This window comes from Python bivittatus, unplaced genomic scaffold (assembly GCF_059951505.1).
Source record: "Python bivittatus isolate LINGU-HERP-01145 unplaced genomic scaffold, Pbiv_v1 ctg000700_np1212, whole genome shotgun sequence".
Classification (NCBI taxonomy): Eukaryota; Metazoa; Chordata; class Lepidosauria; order Squamata; family Pythonidae; genus Python; species Python bivittatus.
The window spans coordinates 76064499-76082535 of record NW_028277098.1 but is presented as its reverse complement, the minus strand read 5'-3'; the positions used below and the strand labels follow the sequence as shown (position 1 = coordinate 76082535).

Genomic DNA, 18037 nt, shown 5'->3' with positions numbered 1-18037 from the left:
TTCCAGTTCTAAGATTTGCTCAGAGAAGTCTGACAGGGTGTCAGAGAAAGAATTAGGGCCCCACCCACTTTTGGCTTTGACTCCACCTACAGTCCTCTGACTGATTACCCCAGACAAATTACTATTGATGGAAAAAAGTTTGCTCTCTCACGTATACAGATAGAGGACCATCGCTCTGAGATATATAATAAGCAAAAATGACTTCAAATTTGATATTTTTGACATACTCAAATTTGGATACTAATTCTTCCTTGTCAGGTATCCACCACTGAGCTCAAATAAAAAGTATAAGATTATAGGACTTTTTAAATAAAGCCCTTGGGATCAGTAATGAAATTTGTCCAAGTCTCTTTTCCAAGGAGCACCTGTTCTGCTGCATTTAATAAGATTGAATATCATGAGCTGCTTGCCAGCAGGTGTTGGGAAAACAGCAACTGTGCCAGGGAACAGACTGCATTGTGCTCAGTGTTGTGGGGATGAAGAAAAACTATGCAAAACGTCAATGTTCTAAAGAGAGGAGCTTGTATTTCAAGAAAAGTATTGTCACCTCTTCCCAGTTACCTAGCTGTTTTGAGAACCATTGACTACAAAGCAAGAGTTTAATTTGCAAGATAAAAAAATATTTGTTCCTTCCTGTTCATTATCACTAAAGCATTTAATGCTGCACATATTGATTTTTGTCTATGCCTTCTTTCTTCCCAGTTACCTACTCAACCAAGGGCCATCGACCACAAAGTGGCCTTAATTATTTGTTTGGTTTCTATATCACTGAGCAATAGATGATCTGAATGGTTTACAAAATAAAGGGGACATCTCTCTCTATACGTACACATGCATATACATCTGATACATACATATGAATATAATAAGGCAAGCACAATGTTTAAAACAAATTAAAGTAGCCACATATAAAACCAGCCATAATTTCTAAGACACATGGAGAGTTTCTGTTAGTTAGCTGACTCAGGATTGGCAGCAGATGTGGCAACTCTTTTTTCCCTCCCTTCCACCTTCCTTCTATCAAGGCCACTCTTTTATTGTAGCTCTTAATAGGGCCCCAGATTTGGTATGCCATAGAAAGGTCTGAACTGCAAGAATCCAGATGACTGCTAGACATGGCTGCCAAGCTACAGCAAACATTGACTTTCTGCTGCCATCTAGTGGTCGTCCAGAATTTTTACAGGCCAGATATAATAGCCTTACTCTGTACAATCAGGTTTGTTGAAAGTGAGGGGCAAGGTGTGGGTGTCATGGACTAAACTGTTGGGTTCCCCTTTGCTGTGGGCTCCATGGTGGCTGTCTTCCTCACTAGAGGTATGGAACTTTCCACACCATTTCATTTTCTGAAGTTATCTAAACTGTGATCACATGAAGAAGGGCTTTCAAAATGTTGTAATGTTCTACTGAACAAATTATGGGGATGATAGTCCCCTTTGGGTAGGGAAGGATATAGAATTTAAAATTACTACCATCATGGTGGAAATCAGAACTGTAGATACTATCCCTGCTCCTCTCTTCTGTACATTCAGTTTATGCATGTATGCATTCTCCTTGTGCAAAGATGCACATACTCTGGAAGCTCAGGCTTTCCACTTCACATAAACAGTTCTGTAATTTTTACCCCCCATAGAATTGTAATTGTTCAACAGGAGCTGTTAACATCTGAGATTCCATGGTTACCTATGCCTCCCAAAAGCTCGGATGTGGCCTCCTAAACAACTCCTTCCCAAAGTTGCCACAAAATTGCAATGTTTAATGTGGTAGAAGAGGAAAATATTAAATTTATGGGAAGAAGCAGGTCTGTGGTCTAGACTGGGAAGTTGAAGAAACATCCTGAAAAGAAGCAATGGCAAATTGCTTCTGTATTTCCAAGAAAACTATATGGATGCATCCATGTAGTCACCAGGAGTTGTAACTTGAAGGAGACTTTATGAACCATCCATATAATCATCAGCAATCAAACCAAGGGAGTTTTTACCTCTTTCATAATATTAACATTAATTAATTAATTACATTTCATAGATGTAAACTACATTTCATTTTTGTTCTTGCTTCAGCAACTATCTTGTCCTGGCCCCACCTGTTTCTTAGAGTACAGACCCTGGCATTCTACTCAAAGGCCAAATACGGCTCTTCAGAGTGATGTACTTTGAGGTGTAGGATGGAATCTCTCTCTATATTAAGAGGAATGTATTGGAATCTCAATTTGCATACAAACTTGTTTCCTCTTTCAGGATAGTCAGTGATGTAAGATCTAAAAAACACTTAAGTGTAACCCACACAGTGCACAGCCATAACAATCCTTATAGTTGTGGAGGCTGGGAAAAAAACTACTGAGAATCCAGACCCGTAGAAAAAAATGGTTAAGTATAGGCCTGGTACAGACTAGTTTCCCTTGTTAATTACTTGTTATTTGTTTTTGTTTTTTATTTGTTTATTTATTTGTTTTTCTCAAAAGTTATATGAAATGGTCTAATATATGATGTTGCCTTGAAAAAAAAGTACATGCCGTATTGGGGATTAAGGGTTTGGCATCGTCATCAATTTAGTTCCTGTACTGTCTGCCTGAACAGCATCCCAGAAATACAGAGATAACACTATGATTTGTGGGATGTGCTAGCACAGCTATTGGAACCCATTCAAAGCATCAGTGTTTTATGTAACAGATTTTCAGAGACATCCATATCATTCTCTATTCCTGGGTAATTCTAGTACCATAAATCTATTTGCTGGATGGAAGGAATCAGGGGAAGGATCTCTGAGTATTTTCAACATCACTGTTTTCAAAACCAACAGGCCTCAACAGCAAACATCTGGATGACCACTAGATGATAGCCAAGAGTTAGAAATTCCTATACTTCTTTGCTACCATATAGTGATCATCCAGATTTGTGCAGTTCACATAGGGTAAGTCCTGAACACCACCAAATCATAATTCTTGGGATGGATAAAGCTGGAGCAGTATAGAGGAGGATCTTCTATTTAAAGAGCTGTCACTCCATGTCTGATTGAAAAGGACTGGCTGTAGCTCGATGGTAGATTTCATGCTTTGCATTTAGATGCAATATCTTGTATCTCCAGTTCGACGCTAAATTCACTTGAAGGAGTAAGCTCAAAAAAATCTTGAATTTTAAAACCCTGAAAAAATTATCTTCAAAGAACTTAGATGTGATTGCTCCAAATATCAAGTACATTCCAATATCCAGGTACCTGCAAGCTGGCTGGTTGCCTTCTTACTGAAAATTGGCTCTGAATAAAGTCTTTTTTTTTTTTAGTGGCCAAGCCAGAATGGATATATATTTCATAGTATAGATGAGAAGAGCCCATTCCTCTTGGTCAAAAGGTCATTCTAATTTGCTGGGCTGAGATCTATCATATTTCACTTCCTTCTCCCCTTGCCAATCACTTGCGAATCTTGCTATGCATTTTCTGACTATTACAAATGGGAAAATTGTGAACAATATAACTTTGATCTCAGTTCTGCTTGAACTCTGAGATTTGTTCCAAAAGCCAGAAGCAGTTACATTTTTATTGGAGTCAAAGCTCTTCTTTCCAACCATATTTTGTTCAGTGATCTACACTAAAGATTAAAATGCACTGCGTAAAACTTCTTAGGTCAATTTTGGGAGGTTTGTCTAACATCAATAACAGGAAAAGCAGGAAATAACCAGCTTAAGCATCATCAGGCAGCAGAAGGCGAACTAATACCGGTGGCAGCATTCACCTGCAGATAGCTTGTCACTCGTTTACTAACCAAGAAATGGTCTATTGATTCTTCCTATCAGCAGTGATACAGTACCCATTTTTAAAAGCACTCTAGCCACAGCCTGACCAGGAGGAAATTGTTTGTTATAGCAGGACACAAGCTATGCACCATGAAACAGATTCTGTAGTCTGTGATGGGAACTGATGCACTACCATGCCTGAGTGACACTTTCTATTAATATAAGAGGGAGATTTTTTCTTTTTTTCTTTTTGGTTTGGGCAATGTTGTTTGCTTTAAAGTTCCTCCTGCAGAAATTGGGCAGCTCTCCATCTCCTGTGCCCATCACTCTTCATTTAAACAGGTGAACCCATAAAACTTAGCTCTGTGATACTTGGAGAGGTATCCCCCCCCCCCTTTAAAAACTCCATTTAGAGTTTTGATCCATCCTAAATGGAACTCCAAGATGCCCTAAGGAATTCAAGCTGAAAGGTAGTTCTGTTCAAGGAGCTGAGCAAAGTCTAATCTGAATTAATTTACTGTTTTTGTACAACTTTGAATGGTTATTATAATGGCCACCAACTCAGGGCCAGAAAAAAAGAAAATGTTTCCAAAGGCTGGTATAAAATTTAGATTTGCAGATGTTATGTCTAAAGCAAATTTAGAAGTACTTACTTTAATTAAAATAGAAATGCCGTGATTTCACAAACAGAGGGAACATGGAGATGTGAATACCCAGTCAGTCTTTTGTTCAGCTGCTAACTATGCTATCAAACACTCTGAGTTTTCTCTTATTGTGTGTGTGTGTGTGTGTTTTTATCTTCATAGGGAAGTAGAAAGGTGCCTTATGCTGTGTCAAAACTTTGGTTCATCTAGCTTAGCATCATTAACAGTGATCGGCAACAAGTTTCCAAGTTTCCAAGTAGGCATTGTTTGGCACATCTCCAGGTTTGTAGGCAGAGGTCTACCTGAACCTTTAAACTTGAGATGCCAGGAATTTAACCAGGGATCTTCTGCATACAGAATACACATTTTACTATTATCTCATTGATTTTTTGCTGCAATTTCCCCCAAAGCCACTGTCCACATAGATATGATGATCCAACCAATAGCCTATGTTTGAACTTTCCCAAAGCCTTTGATAAACTCAGCAGTCATGAGATTAAAAATCAGTTCTCTCATGGACTAGAAACCAGCTAAAGAATAGGAAACAGAGAGTAGGAATAAATGATACTCAGAATGGGTCTGGGTCTGGGTATTGATATCCTTTATTGTTTATAAAATTAGAGATGAACAGTGTGGTAGTTAGCATTGTTGATGACGGCAAAGTGTTCAGGTTAGTAAAATCAAAAAGCAATTGCAAAATTTCCAATCTGGATAAATGGACATCAAAACAGCAACTGAGGTTCAGCGTAAAAACTTTCAGATGCTGTACAGTGGCATGAAAAAATTAAATATTATATATACATTAATGGGATTTGAACTGGCTGTAGTAACTGATCATGAAAGAGGTTTTGGAATCATGATAGATAGCATAATAAAAAGTATCAATCCAGTATGCATTTACTGTAAGAAACCCAGATTTCGTATTTGGAATCATTAGGAAGATAATTGAAAATAAAACTGTCAATATAGTACTGCCCCAATATAAATCTATGGTGAGACCTCACTTGGAATATTTTGTACAATTCTGGTAACCACACCTGAAATATGATATTCTAAAATTAAAATGACCACAATAAATGTCATCCTCTACTGATTAGCATGCTATTAGAAGAACCTCCTATGATATTCTTCCTGATTTTTAAAAAAACCTGGAATCTCTGAAAACAGATCTAATAATGATAGCTTGATTAAAGAAAATGTCTAGTGGTTGATCCTAACTCCAGAGAAGCCTGTTTCCTTCCAATTTACTATCACAACATTCCACGTGGCCTCTCCAGAGCATTAGATTCCTTTTGATCTCAACTGCCCCAAGGGCGCAATCTAAAACCATCAGTCAAGCTTCTGTCAGTTGAAACTTTATCCTCCAGAGAATCCTTGCAAAATCCTGGTCAAGGGAAGCCTGGATTCAGATTTGTGAAGTTGAGCTTTAGGTAAACCAGTTTCTTTTAGTCTTATCTCTCTCAGGATGTTCTGCAAGAGTAAAATGAAGTAACTCCATGCACCCCACCTTGAATTACTTTGGAGAAATGATACAAATATGAAAACTTTACTTCTATTTTTTTGCCAGCAATGACTGGTCTAGCGTAAGTTCCTACATAATATGCTGAATTCACACAACATGCTACATCAAAATGTGGGTTTATTTCTTTGGAATTTACCATATGGACAAACCAAGCCACTGAAGCTTGTAAACTACTTGTTTTGGTTGTTATGTTGTGCAAACCCAGTGAATTTGGCTGAGTAGTATGAGGTTAAATAAACTCTAATTTAGTGTGTTGAACAAATACAGCCATACTTTACCTCTGCAGGAGCCAGACAGAAATCTATGTAGCAAAGATTCAGCCATCTGAACTTAATTTCAATTAAGTAGCTTAATATAATTTTCTCTAAGTTTTCAAGGGAAAAATTAAATCCAACAGTCCTTTTGCTTAGTGACAAAAAGGATTTGTATCTTTTTGGTACAAAAGGATTACCATTTCAAATTACATACATTTTAAGCAGCATATTGCTTTTAGCTGGGAGTAGAATCTGTTTTTTCCATAAAGCCCAGCTTTATAACTGCCCTATTAACCAAGAGGGTTGGAGGAGGTATGAGATTCATTAAGAACTTTGCCTTCTTTCAGAAGCTGTCTGTAAGCAATCAGTTCAGCTTTCTGTCATGAATGAATTGTCCTATTTTGGCAGCCTGTTCGGCATGATTGGCTCTATCATTAGATGAAATGAACTATGGGCTGGAATAGATGGAGAACTAGTAATACAGGAGTATGGAGATGGACTTGAAGAAGGAATTCAACATTATGTTGAATTCAATGTTACATTATGTAAGCATCAGCTTATCCCAATGGGCAGTAGGGGGTGAGGAAAAAACTCAGGATTGCTCAGGATTCTCTTTAGTACTCCTTAACAATAGAATTCCATTAGTTCTTCTGGTGTCTATTTCCTGACTAGGTCAAAGGGCTGACAACTTGAGATACAGGTAGTCTTCACTCACTGGCTGCCTCATTTAGAAACTGTTTGAAATTACAACAGAATAATAGCTTTGCGACCAATCCTTACATTTACGACTGTCACAACATCCCACGGTCACGTGATTGCCATTTGGGCGCTTCACAACAACCGTGTATTTATGAATGTTGCAGCTTCCCACAGTCACGTGAATACCATTCACGTTCCTCACAACTGGCTTGTGTCAAGCAGAGTAATAGAGAAGGCGGAAGTAAAATCGTAAGTTGTAGTCATGCGATGTTTCACTTAGCAACCACAGTGTTTCACTTAATGACTGAGGGGTTATAAGCCTGTTGTAGTGGTGTGATTTTCTGCTTAGTGACCATTTAAGCAAGCGAGTTGCCAGTCCCAGTTGTTATCACTAAGCGAGGACTACCTGTAGGTCCCTGCCTAATGTTGTTTTGACCATTGCCTGCAGCAGCTGCTTTCTTGTTTCTACAAGGTTGCTTGCGGGGGGAGGGGCTACAGAGCCCTGTGCGGTGGAAAGCAGCTGGCGTGGCTGCCCATCATTGCCTATCTCTGAAGCCACCTCTCAATACATCATTCAAAGACACTGTCAGAGCAACAGCTACTAGCTGAGTGATGGTGTTATGAGCATGGAAGTCAGCCTGTACAGGAAGCATGTGGGAAAACAAATGGGATACGAGAAGCTGAAAAATGGATCTCCTTGGACCAATGTGGGTGCTGAGCAAGTTGGGAGAGGGGAAAAAAGGAAAGAGGAGATGGAGAATTCAGTTTCATTAACTAATAGTTTTTATAACCTATACAAAATGCTAAAGGAACATTCGCCTTTTCACATTGCATGTTCAATAACAATATCTTTATATTCAGGGTACTTTGCCTGAACTGTATTTCTTAAACTAACTTACAGTATGCACATGTTAATACTAGTTATTGGCTTTGTGGAAGTCTATGGATGCCATTCAAAATGCACTGAACTTCTTTTCATATGTGCATTTCTTCGTAAAAGTGATTCACTGAGCAGTTTTTAGCATCTTTTTTTTTGATTCTGTGTAAATGCATTTAAAATAACATTGTTCCTAACCCTAACCCTAACCTAATGGCATTTTTTAAATGACAGATTGGATATCTTTTTCAATCAGTTATAAGTTCTTTTTTGTTGTGAATTGCATTGGGCAGTATTTCTGGGAGTAAAGGATAGAAACTAAGGGATTTTCTACCCCATTTTCCAGGCTTAGGACCAATTCAGCTGGCACAAAATGACAGCTATCTGTATTTCTGCCTAAGCAGCATCGCATCTACATGCTAGTATTACCTATGACATGAACATCTCTGTGTATATATCTTTGACTGGGTTCACATATTGTGTTAAACCTGGTGAACCCAACCAGGTTTAGCACTGCAGATATCTCTCTTAGTTCCTGCTAGATTCCCTTGACTTATTTACAGTAAAAAAAAAAAAAAAACTGTTTAAAAAGGGGAAGAAATAGAAAAAAGGAAAGTGAGAGAGAGAGAGAGAGAGAGAGAGAGAGAGAAAGACACCTCTAGAAACATTTTTATATCCAAGAATGTTTCTGAGATCCAAATGCTTTCTTAAAAAACAAAAATGATGTGGATCTGTAGCTTAGTTTTGTTTGGAAGTGGATCCATCCATCAGGAAACAAGGCAAAAGTAAGCAGGGACCAAAGTGGCAAAGTTGGGAAGGGGGGATTGAAACTTTTCTGGCAAATCAGCACCATTTTGTGAATGGGTACCTCCCCTCATTTGGCAGCAGTGATTTTGCAAGAACCCTCACCACACATTCCTAAAATTGCAAATGGAAATTGTGCAAAGCCATAAATCATAGTTATATACTCTAATGTGGGAGAAAAGATACTAGAATGCCTATAAACCATCCTGACTTTTCTGGAGCTCTAAAAATGTTGCATAAGATGTTCAGCAGCTCTGTGCTAGATTAAGTGCATGTAACCTTCCTACAGAGCAGCAACACATTATTGCAAATTATCATCAAATTTGGACCAGACTGTCTTTGGAAAGCAATGGCCTGATACTAACTAAGACCATCAAATGGTTCTGGAACCTTTTATCTGCCCTTCATATACCATTCAGGCTACTAAAAAAAACAGAACTGGAAGATTACTGAAAAACTGTGTCCTGGATCCTTAGAAGTGAATGAATAGTGAGTGAAGTCCTTGGGGTTCTCTGAGCTTGGTTGTTTTCTTGCAAACGCTTCGTTAGCCAGCTAGGTAACATCTTCAGTGCTAGAAGGGAGTGGGGTTTGCTATCTGTTTATATACAGTGGCTTGCCCTGCCAGTGTTGGTGGGGGTGGTGTTTCTTTTTTTCTTTCTCCTGGTAGTTCCTTGATTAGGGTACTGGTCATCACCCAGATAAGCAGGGATTAACATCAAGATTATTACCAGGCAATCAAGCAGTAAGCAATACCCTAATCAAGGAACTACCAGGAGGGGGAAAAAATCCCCCCACCCCCACCAACACTGGCAGGGCAAGCCACTGTATATAAACAGAGAGCAAACCCCATCCCATTCTAGCACTGAAGATGTTACCTAGCTCAGTAACGAAATGTTTACAAGAAAACAACGAAACTCAGAGAACCCCAGGACTCCACAGTTCAACCCTGAGCTACATATATTCTCTTCTATTCGTGAATGAATAGGTGGTACCAAAGCAAGTCAGACCCAATCAAGTGAGTGGAAACAAAATAATTGTAACAAAAATGATTGCTCCTGAGAATGGCATGAAATGTTCCTGGCTCAGAATGACAGTCAAGCTTTAATTTATTGCTGTTATTAATTATTGTCAGATCATAAGCTTGCCTGGGCAGATGGAGGTTCTTCCATTCTAAAACCAACAGATTTTTCTTAGCTATATAAACTGCCACAAAGGGTCAACAAAAGAGGGGGGCAGAAGGATTTAGAGATTGAATTTTATGTCATGGCTTAAAAATATGTTGTTTCTTGGGGAGGATTCAATCAATAGAATTTCTCATATTCACCACCTGACTGGCTGCTAATCTCAGCTAGTGAAAGCAATTTTTGTCCAGTTCTGATAGAATAGATTATTTATTTTTCCTTGCAACCTCAGATTTTACCATTTTGTTGTTCTTTCTATTGCTATTTACTTTTCAGGAATTGTTATATAACATGCAGAATTCAGCTGTATTTAGTCTTCTCTCTAACAAGTTGCACTGCAAACAAAAAGTAGAAAAACAAAGTTGTGGTATTTTCTCTGCATAGACATTGGGTGCACTGAGCTCTCTTTCTGCAATTGTCACCAAGCTGGTAGCCATCCCGTTATGATATGTGCATCATTTTCATCACACTTCTCTAGGAGATTTTTGTTTCAGATGCCTTAAATAAACAATATTAAATATGTTTCCGGGAACATAGACCACAATGATGCCAAAATGATGCAACATCACAAGACATGCCCCATCCTTTTGTACTTGTATTGCAACACACATTTAGTCACTTGCCCCCCCCCCCCAGATGCCCACATTCCAAAGCAACAGCAAAACAATGAGGAGTTTTGTGGCATATTAAAAACTAATATTACTGAATAGGTTTTAATGGTTGTGATCTATGATAGCAAATAAGAATACAGTACACACACAAACACACATACATATAAAGCTTGCTTTACAGAAAGGCTACATTGAATAACCAAAGGTCCATTATTTCAGACTTAGGCCAAGATCCAGGTCATATGAAGGAGAAAGGAACACCAGAAGGTGGCATTTCTCCTTAATACTTGAGTAATAAAATATTTGTAGCAAAAGGGACAACTTATGATGAGACTTCAGGTTATCATATTTTGAAAAATGCAATGAAACCAATCTTATTTTGTCATATTTCTATCTCAACTATAAGTGCAATTAGGATTTCAGCCCCTAATGTAGGTGGGAACCTTTGTTAGTTATCATTATATGTATTTGTCATCTCTAGACTGGATAATTACAACTCACAGAACATAAATCCATAAGAAAGAAAATCTGCATAAATTTTCATCAGTTTCCTAACCCAGCAAGCAGCTATCAAAAATGTCAAGGGCCTATATAGAATTTGACAGTAATGCTACTGCTCCGCTTTTACAGCAAGAAGGAATGTGTCCCTATTGGAACTTAAACCAAAAGGGCCCAGTCTGAAAACAGCTGTTCAGACTTCTTAAATCCTGAATACCTAATGCAAAGTGGTCCCCAATTCATTATATATATATATATATATATATATATATATATATATATATGGCATATGTGATACAAAGTTTTAAGTTTTCTAAGTTTTCTAGTGCTTTGGAAATGGCTGAACTATTATCTGAGCGTATAGCAGCACCTGGCGATCTTTGGGCACAGAAGAGGAGAGATTTGGGTCTAATTAATACTTGACCTCAAGAACTGTAGGCTAGACTTGAAAGAAAAAACAAAGAAAGAAAGCCAGCCAGGCAGACAGACAGACAGACAGACTACACAGACATGTCTATAAAGTGAGCAGGATTTGAGCTCAACTTTAAGGAAACTGTATCTAATTGCAGTCGTACAGAAAAAAAAAAACCCGATCCATATTTATTTGAAACCATCATTTGCATGAACTAGACATCAGCCTCTGGACTACCAATCACATTTTATGAGGTGCTTTTGACTAAAATAAAATAATGATGAAACATCTTGATGGTACAAAAGCCAAAGAAATCCTGCCACCAAGGCATTTTACTGGTGACTGACAGCTTCTAGTAGAAACTTGGACTTGCAAGGGCGGGCACATTCATTTAACTGAATGCTGTCTGTATTGTAACTGACCCAACAGGCCCATGAGCTCTGTTAGAAACCGGCCTATTATTCTACAGAATAAGACATTTCAGAAGAAGCTTGCAAAACAGCTGGCAGGGGGCAACAATTTCAGAGTATGATGATAACAGCTTCCCACCAGTCCAGAGGAATGGTTCTTTCACTGGCTCCAGGCAACTGGTGGAGAAAATAGCAGATAAACATCCCATGTCAGCTGATGGAGGGCTTCTTGGAAATGCATATTGCAGATATATACAAAAGACCATTTGATTTGCAGATGAATTGGTAGGCTGCAGATCTAAGCACAGTTAACAATAACAACAAAATCCACAAAAGGAGCTTGCTTATTTTTGAGTAGGCATGCTTTGGACAATTTGGTTTGTTACCTGCTTGAGTTAATTAGGCAATAGAATCAACTTTTTCAGGGGAAGAAAACTTTCCAAATATCGGAGGACATATTTCAACAGTATTAGAACGTTTTTTAAAAATTTTTCATTAGATTTGTATTCCATTCTAGGAGTTCAGAGTGGTGAACACAGCAGTCCCTCCACCAGTTTTGCCCACAACCACCACCTTATGAGGAACAAAATATAAGTGACTGAACGTCACTCAGTGAACTTCCATGGCTAAGGGGAGATTTGAATGGAGGTCTTCCCACTTCTAGTCCAACTAACACCTTAATCACTGCTCTGGAGTCTTTTTGAGTTTTGCATTCATGTGTAAATATCAAGCCTAATCCATAATTCTGCTTTCTGCTTTCTTCTGTCTGCCTGTAGTTTTAAAGCAAAACCCTGTGTAGGGGTGTTTGTATTTCCATTTCATGAAGACTTTCAAAGACAATATAATGCATATTTGAATGCTAAATGGACCACACTAATTATGTAAATAAGAAACATGAAGAGACAAGATGAAAGCTGGGATACAAGGGCTTGCAAGACAAATGTTAGAAACTAGAGACTTGGGCTCCTGTCATCTTTAGCTAATTCTACATTATTTCTTGGGGAAAATTGCATTTTATCCTTGTGAAACAGTTCCAGCTCATGTGAAGCTATCTCTTCACAATTCCTGGTTTAAAACATTTCTTTCTTTCTTTCTTTCTTTCTTTCTTTCTTTCTTTCTTTCTTTCTTTCTTTCTTTCTTTCTTTCTCTCTCTCTCTCTCTCTCTCTCTCTCTTTCTCTCTCTCTCTCTCTCTCTCTCTCTCAACTCCCACACACTGGAAAGCCCCTTTAATATTCTGTTTAGTGTTGGATACAAATGGCCTTTTTAAAATGTCTATCATTTTTCCAGACACAGAAATTGGGGAGATGACTTCTCTAGGTTTCAGCATGGGAAAGATAATTTGGTTCCTAGTTTCTCCAGGACAGGACCCTCTCTCAGTGATGAAGAAAGCACAATTACTGCAGGGAAAGAGTTCCCTTATGATGCCTTCCCATGAGATTTAATAGAGTTATGGGAAGTGCAGTGAAAGACAGGACACTGACATGCATCCCTTGGTCACTCCATCAACCACATAAATGCAAGAACACCAAATTCCACTGTGACATTTTCTCTGAGAGTCTCTTGTTCTCCAAAATAATATCTAAAGCAAATTTTCTTTCATTACTGGTAAATAAAAATCTTTGCTTACCATTGACTCTGCTAAACACATACTCTATGTGGTACACCAACAGCGCTTAGGACTTCTAAGTCCTGCTGAGTTCACTACAATTTATTTTCCAAATGAAAGTCCACAGAAATTCAGCTAAGGTCCCCATAAAATTGAAGAGCAGAACAAACATTTAATGACAACAAATAGCCTGGATTTGTAAAAAGAGGGTCAGAAAAACTAAAGCTCTTAATGAATTGATGTTAGGAAAGGATGCTAAGAATAGCAAAATAGTTTCTTCAGGTATGTTCAAAAGAAAAGAAAACAGGAACAGTATATCAGCAGCTCAGTGAAGATGGCCAAGTGATATTAAACTGTTATCTGAGAAAAGACTATACATTCTATTGGGCACTTGTGAAGAGCTGATTAAAGGTGCAAGTTTACAGTTTGAGCTTGAGACATAATCAGGGGAAACCTTTTGCCCTTGAATGAGTTCAGATCTTCAGGACAATGGGTTGTATCATAGAGAACTGAAAGAATTGCTGATTTTCTGGCTGAACCTCTGTCCATTATATCTGAGAAATTCTGGAAAGTCAGTGAATTACAAGATCCTGGGAGAAGCTAAAAAAAGAAAGACAGACCCAGGAAACTAAGGCCAATTAGTCTGAAATATCTGGGAGGATTGTAGAGCAGATAATAAATCAATCCATAAGCATCTTGAAATCAATACAGTGATTACTAGAAGTCAGCACTGCCTTGTCAGTAACAAGTCCTGTCAGACTAATCTTATTTTATTTTACTTTATTTTTTTGTTGGCTAACTTCCTTAAAATATTTTTGGGCAATAGGTCTTGATTTCAGCAAAACATTTGACAAAATACTCAGAATATTCTGATTAGTAGGTAGTTAAGTATGTAGTGGATGGTGTATATATTGTGTAGATCCACAGCTGACTTGAACATTGTACTCAAAATGTGTTCATCACAAGTTCTTAATTAAATTAGAGTGAGATATATCAAACGGGGTATTACAGGGTTCTGTCCTGGATCCAGTATTTTTCAATAGTTTTATTAATGACTTGGATGAAAAGATGGAGGGGATACTAGTCATGTAGGAGGGTGAACAAAACTATTAGGACAGCTAATATTCCAACAGGCAAAAAGAAAAAGAAAAAACAAATGCAGAATTCATCACTTAGGTCAGGGTTCCTCAACCGTAGCAACTTTAAGATGGGTGGACTTCAACTCCCAGAATTCTGGGAATTGAAGTCCACCCATCTTAAAGTTGCTACGGTTGAGGAACCCTGACTTAGGTGAAAGAAATAAAAAGCATAGATATAAGATAGGAGAATACCAGATTTGTAAAAAGTACATGCAAAAAGAACCTTGGAATTATAATTCATCAAAAAGAATGCAATTTCATGTTGCATTCATAGATATCTTGATTTTTTGAAATACGTTGTATCCATGTGGTTTGCCTGCCCACCTCCTTGCCCATTTATTTGTTGTATATTTATTCTTACGTTTCTTCTTTTTGCCTGAATACTCTTTTAGAAACAACAGAACCATAATAGTCTGGGGCTAAGGCAGACTTCACAATCTCTTCCTTAATCCTGCCTAGGTAAGAAGACTGAGTTTCAGGCAGCAGGACAAAAAAAAAAAAAAAAAGATTTCCACTGCTCTTTTCTGTTAACTGTGCAGTCTCAGAGGTATATTTTTCAGCAGGAGCAAAAAAAAAAAAAAAACCCAGGCACAAGTGCTTATCCCCAGAGCAATTAAAAAGCAACTCCTATATGCAAACAAATTTGAAATCTTTCTTTCTCTGACAGAGTAGTAGCAGCCAAAAGTCTTCTAGAGGCTTGATTTACATTCAGGCAACCTTTGTAGCAGAATTGCAAATCAGATATCCCATGGCTGTCACAGGGTGATCTGTTAATATTGTATAGGCAGTTAAATCCAAATTGTTCAATGCACCTGTTTCCCATGGAAAAACATGGTTTTTTTGCCTTGCTGCAGGGATGGGCAACATCATCAGGGGTGAGGATCATTCTTGTCTTTTGACTGACATGTCAGGGGCTACACTCTAAAAGTTAGAATTAAACTGATTATATTCAAGTAAGAGGACATTGCCTCAAGTTTTGAGTGCTTCCTGTCATGTTAACTGAATTTGGCAACAACTTTTGGGGGGGGTTGAGGTGAGATCCAAGACTTTTGGGGATTATAAGCCCTGGGACTTGCATCTCTTACATTGCTACAGAGCTGGCGGGGAACTTGTCTTACAATGTTGTGGAACTATTATCCTTGACCATTGGCTGTGCTGGCTAATAGGATAAGATTTGGGATGCAACCACTTGTGGAGAACCACCAGTTCTCCAACTTAACATTGCTGATGTTACTGTCTGCTTTTTATAGAATTTTCTTTCCAAAGAAAAACCTAGAAAAGGGTCTCTTCCTATCTAATTTATGAAGGGACCAACATAGCCATCAATGGCTGGTTGCAAATTAGGAGGAGAGCAAGGAAATTTTAATGTTTTATTTTCCATGGATTTTTCAAATTGCCTTTTCTGAAGGTGTCCAAGACAGTGGACACTGCATTTTGCATTTTGTGAGTCTGGATTCCACAGTGAATGTACATTTCCTCAGTTCTGTCCTCATCATCTCCTCCTCCTCCTCCTCCTCCTCCTCCTCCTCCTCCTCCTCCTCCTCCTCCTCCTCCTTCTTCCAAGGTAATTCTTTATCTTTAATGGAAGATAAAATTATATTTTATGATTGTAAAGAATAATTTAAAACCAAGAACAATAAAAATGACTTAAAATGATTAACAATTAAAAACCTAGGCAAAGAGGTGTAACCATGAGACAAGCTTGCAGCAACTATATATTATTTGCCTCAAACGATATATTACTTTTGACCCAAAAGTAGGGGAAGTGGAAACATATAAAAGAAGATACAGTAGTCTGTCAGGCATTTTTGACCCAGCCCCCATAAGGCTTAAACAATAGTAATCAATACTGTACATTATGTCTCTTCTAATAACAAACTGGAGACCAATTCACTTTGACTGAAAGGTGCTGGATTCCAATATCATGAGAGATGGAAAAAAGTCATTCTCTATACTATATATGTCCATCATGTTCTCCATTAAAAAAAGTAAAGTCTATCCTCAAGTCAAGCATCATTATGGACATATCCATGCAGTTTTCTTAACAACAATAGAGGTTTGCTATGGCCTTTTTCTGGATTTTTTTAAACTTATCCATCTAGGCTGTAGCCTGGAGTTCCCAGATGGTTTTCTGTCCAAGTTCTAACCAGGACTAACTTTGCTTGACTGCTGAGATCAGACAAGGTTAGCTAGGTGATGCTACCTAACTAAGCATTCTCTTTTACCGGTCTTTTCTTTTAACCCCCAAGCCCCAAACTTTGCAGTCTTCCCTCATAGTCTAGATTTCATTTGGGGGTGTGTGTATACTTTTTAATAAATAACATACTTTTAATAAATAAATAATTTTAAATAAATAAAAAATAAATTTAATAAATAAAAATAATTTTAATAATTTTAATAAATAAACATTTTAATAAATAAATAATTTTTATAAATAATATACTTTTTCATATGCAGTTCCCAGAAATGAAAACACTATTTTGTTTGTAGGTGTGGTTGCATTATAAAAGTGGCAGCTCTCTTATTAATCCTATTCCAGGGTATTGAAGTAGGCATTTGCCATCATCAGAGGAACCAGCTTTTACAATCTGCCACCAGCCCAAGAACTTATTTCTCATCAAAAACACCAGCTCAAACTCCACCATTATATATGTAAAATTACAATTTTTTTGTACCAGTGCGCTTTTCCTTATTGTTAATTACACTGAGCCACACTTGAAGCTTAATTCCCACTCTCCCAGTCTGGAAATATTCTGTGAGAGCTTATCACAGTCCTTTTTTGTTTTTAGTATCCCAGCATCACGTATTAGCAATCTCTAATTATGTGTGTCCTCACTTAATCCTCTTCCTGAAAAGAAGCTTGTTCTCCTTTTAAAAGTATTCCTGGGAATTAAGAAACAATTATCCAGTTCATTGATATAGCCCCTTTTTATTGCAAAAGGAAAATTGGCTACAAGTCACATTTCAGCAGCCACCATTACTTTGCAGACAGACCAATAAATGATTCAGCATCAGAAGCCAACCAGCAGATGGCTGTGCTATCTGCCTAAGACTCCCTATAGAATGAAGGGCTTGAATTTCCCTTCATCGTCATCACTGTCCCAGTACAGAATATGTCAGTATTGTCCATTTATCTCACAGTGGTGGGGACCCTATGGCTCCCTAAATGTTGATAGACTACAAACCCTAGCAATCAATGGACATTGGTGAGAGATGCTGGGAGTTTTTTTCCACAACACTGGAGGACCCTAGCTCTGTGGAGAAATAGCTTCTATGAAGACCAAGATAGATCTTATCTCTATACAGTTTGCTTTCCATGTGGAGTTACTAATACATTTAAATTGGCATGGGATGAATGGGTTAAGCATCCTCTCTCAAGCCATTTTTTTCTCTGATCTGTGGCAGTTGTAGCATTTTCTGATCAAGTTGCTTATATTCACTTGGAGTTGGATGGTAACATCTTGTGAAGTTCAGGAGAGAGAATGGAAGGTGGCAAATGTCACTCTGAGAGATGGAGTGATACCTGCTGCCTTTCAGGAAACAGTGATATGCCATCTTTTAAACAGGTTATCTCTCATCCCCACAGTGTTAGACAACTTCTGCATAAGCTTTAATCTTCCTTTTTATGAAAGATCTTTGACAGAATGATGAGAC

At 37.9% G+C, this 18037-nt stretch overlaps 1 protein-coding gene across 11 annotated transcripts in view; it reads right to left on the bottom strand.

Moving 5' to 3' along the window:
• The window catches only part of RALY (RALY heterogeneous nuclear ribonucleoprotein), a 248357-nt gene that overhangs the window by 180768 nt on the left and 49552 nt on the right, over positions 1–18037 (bottom strand). The window lies entirely within an intron of this gene.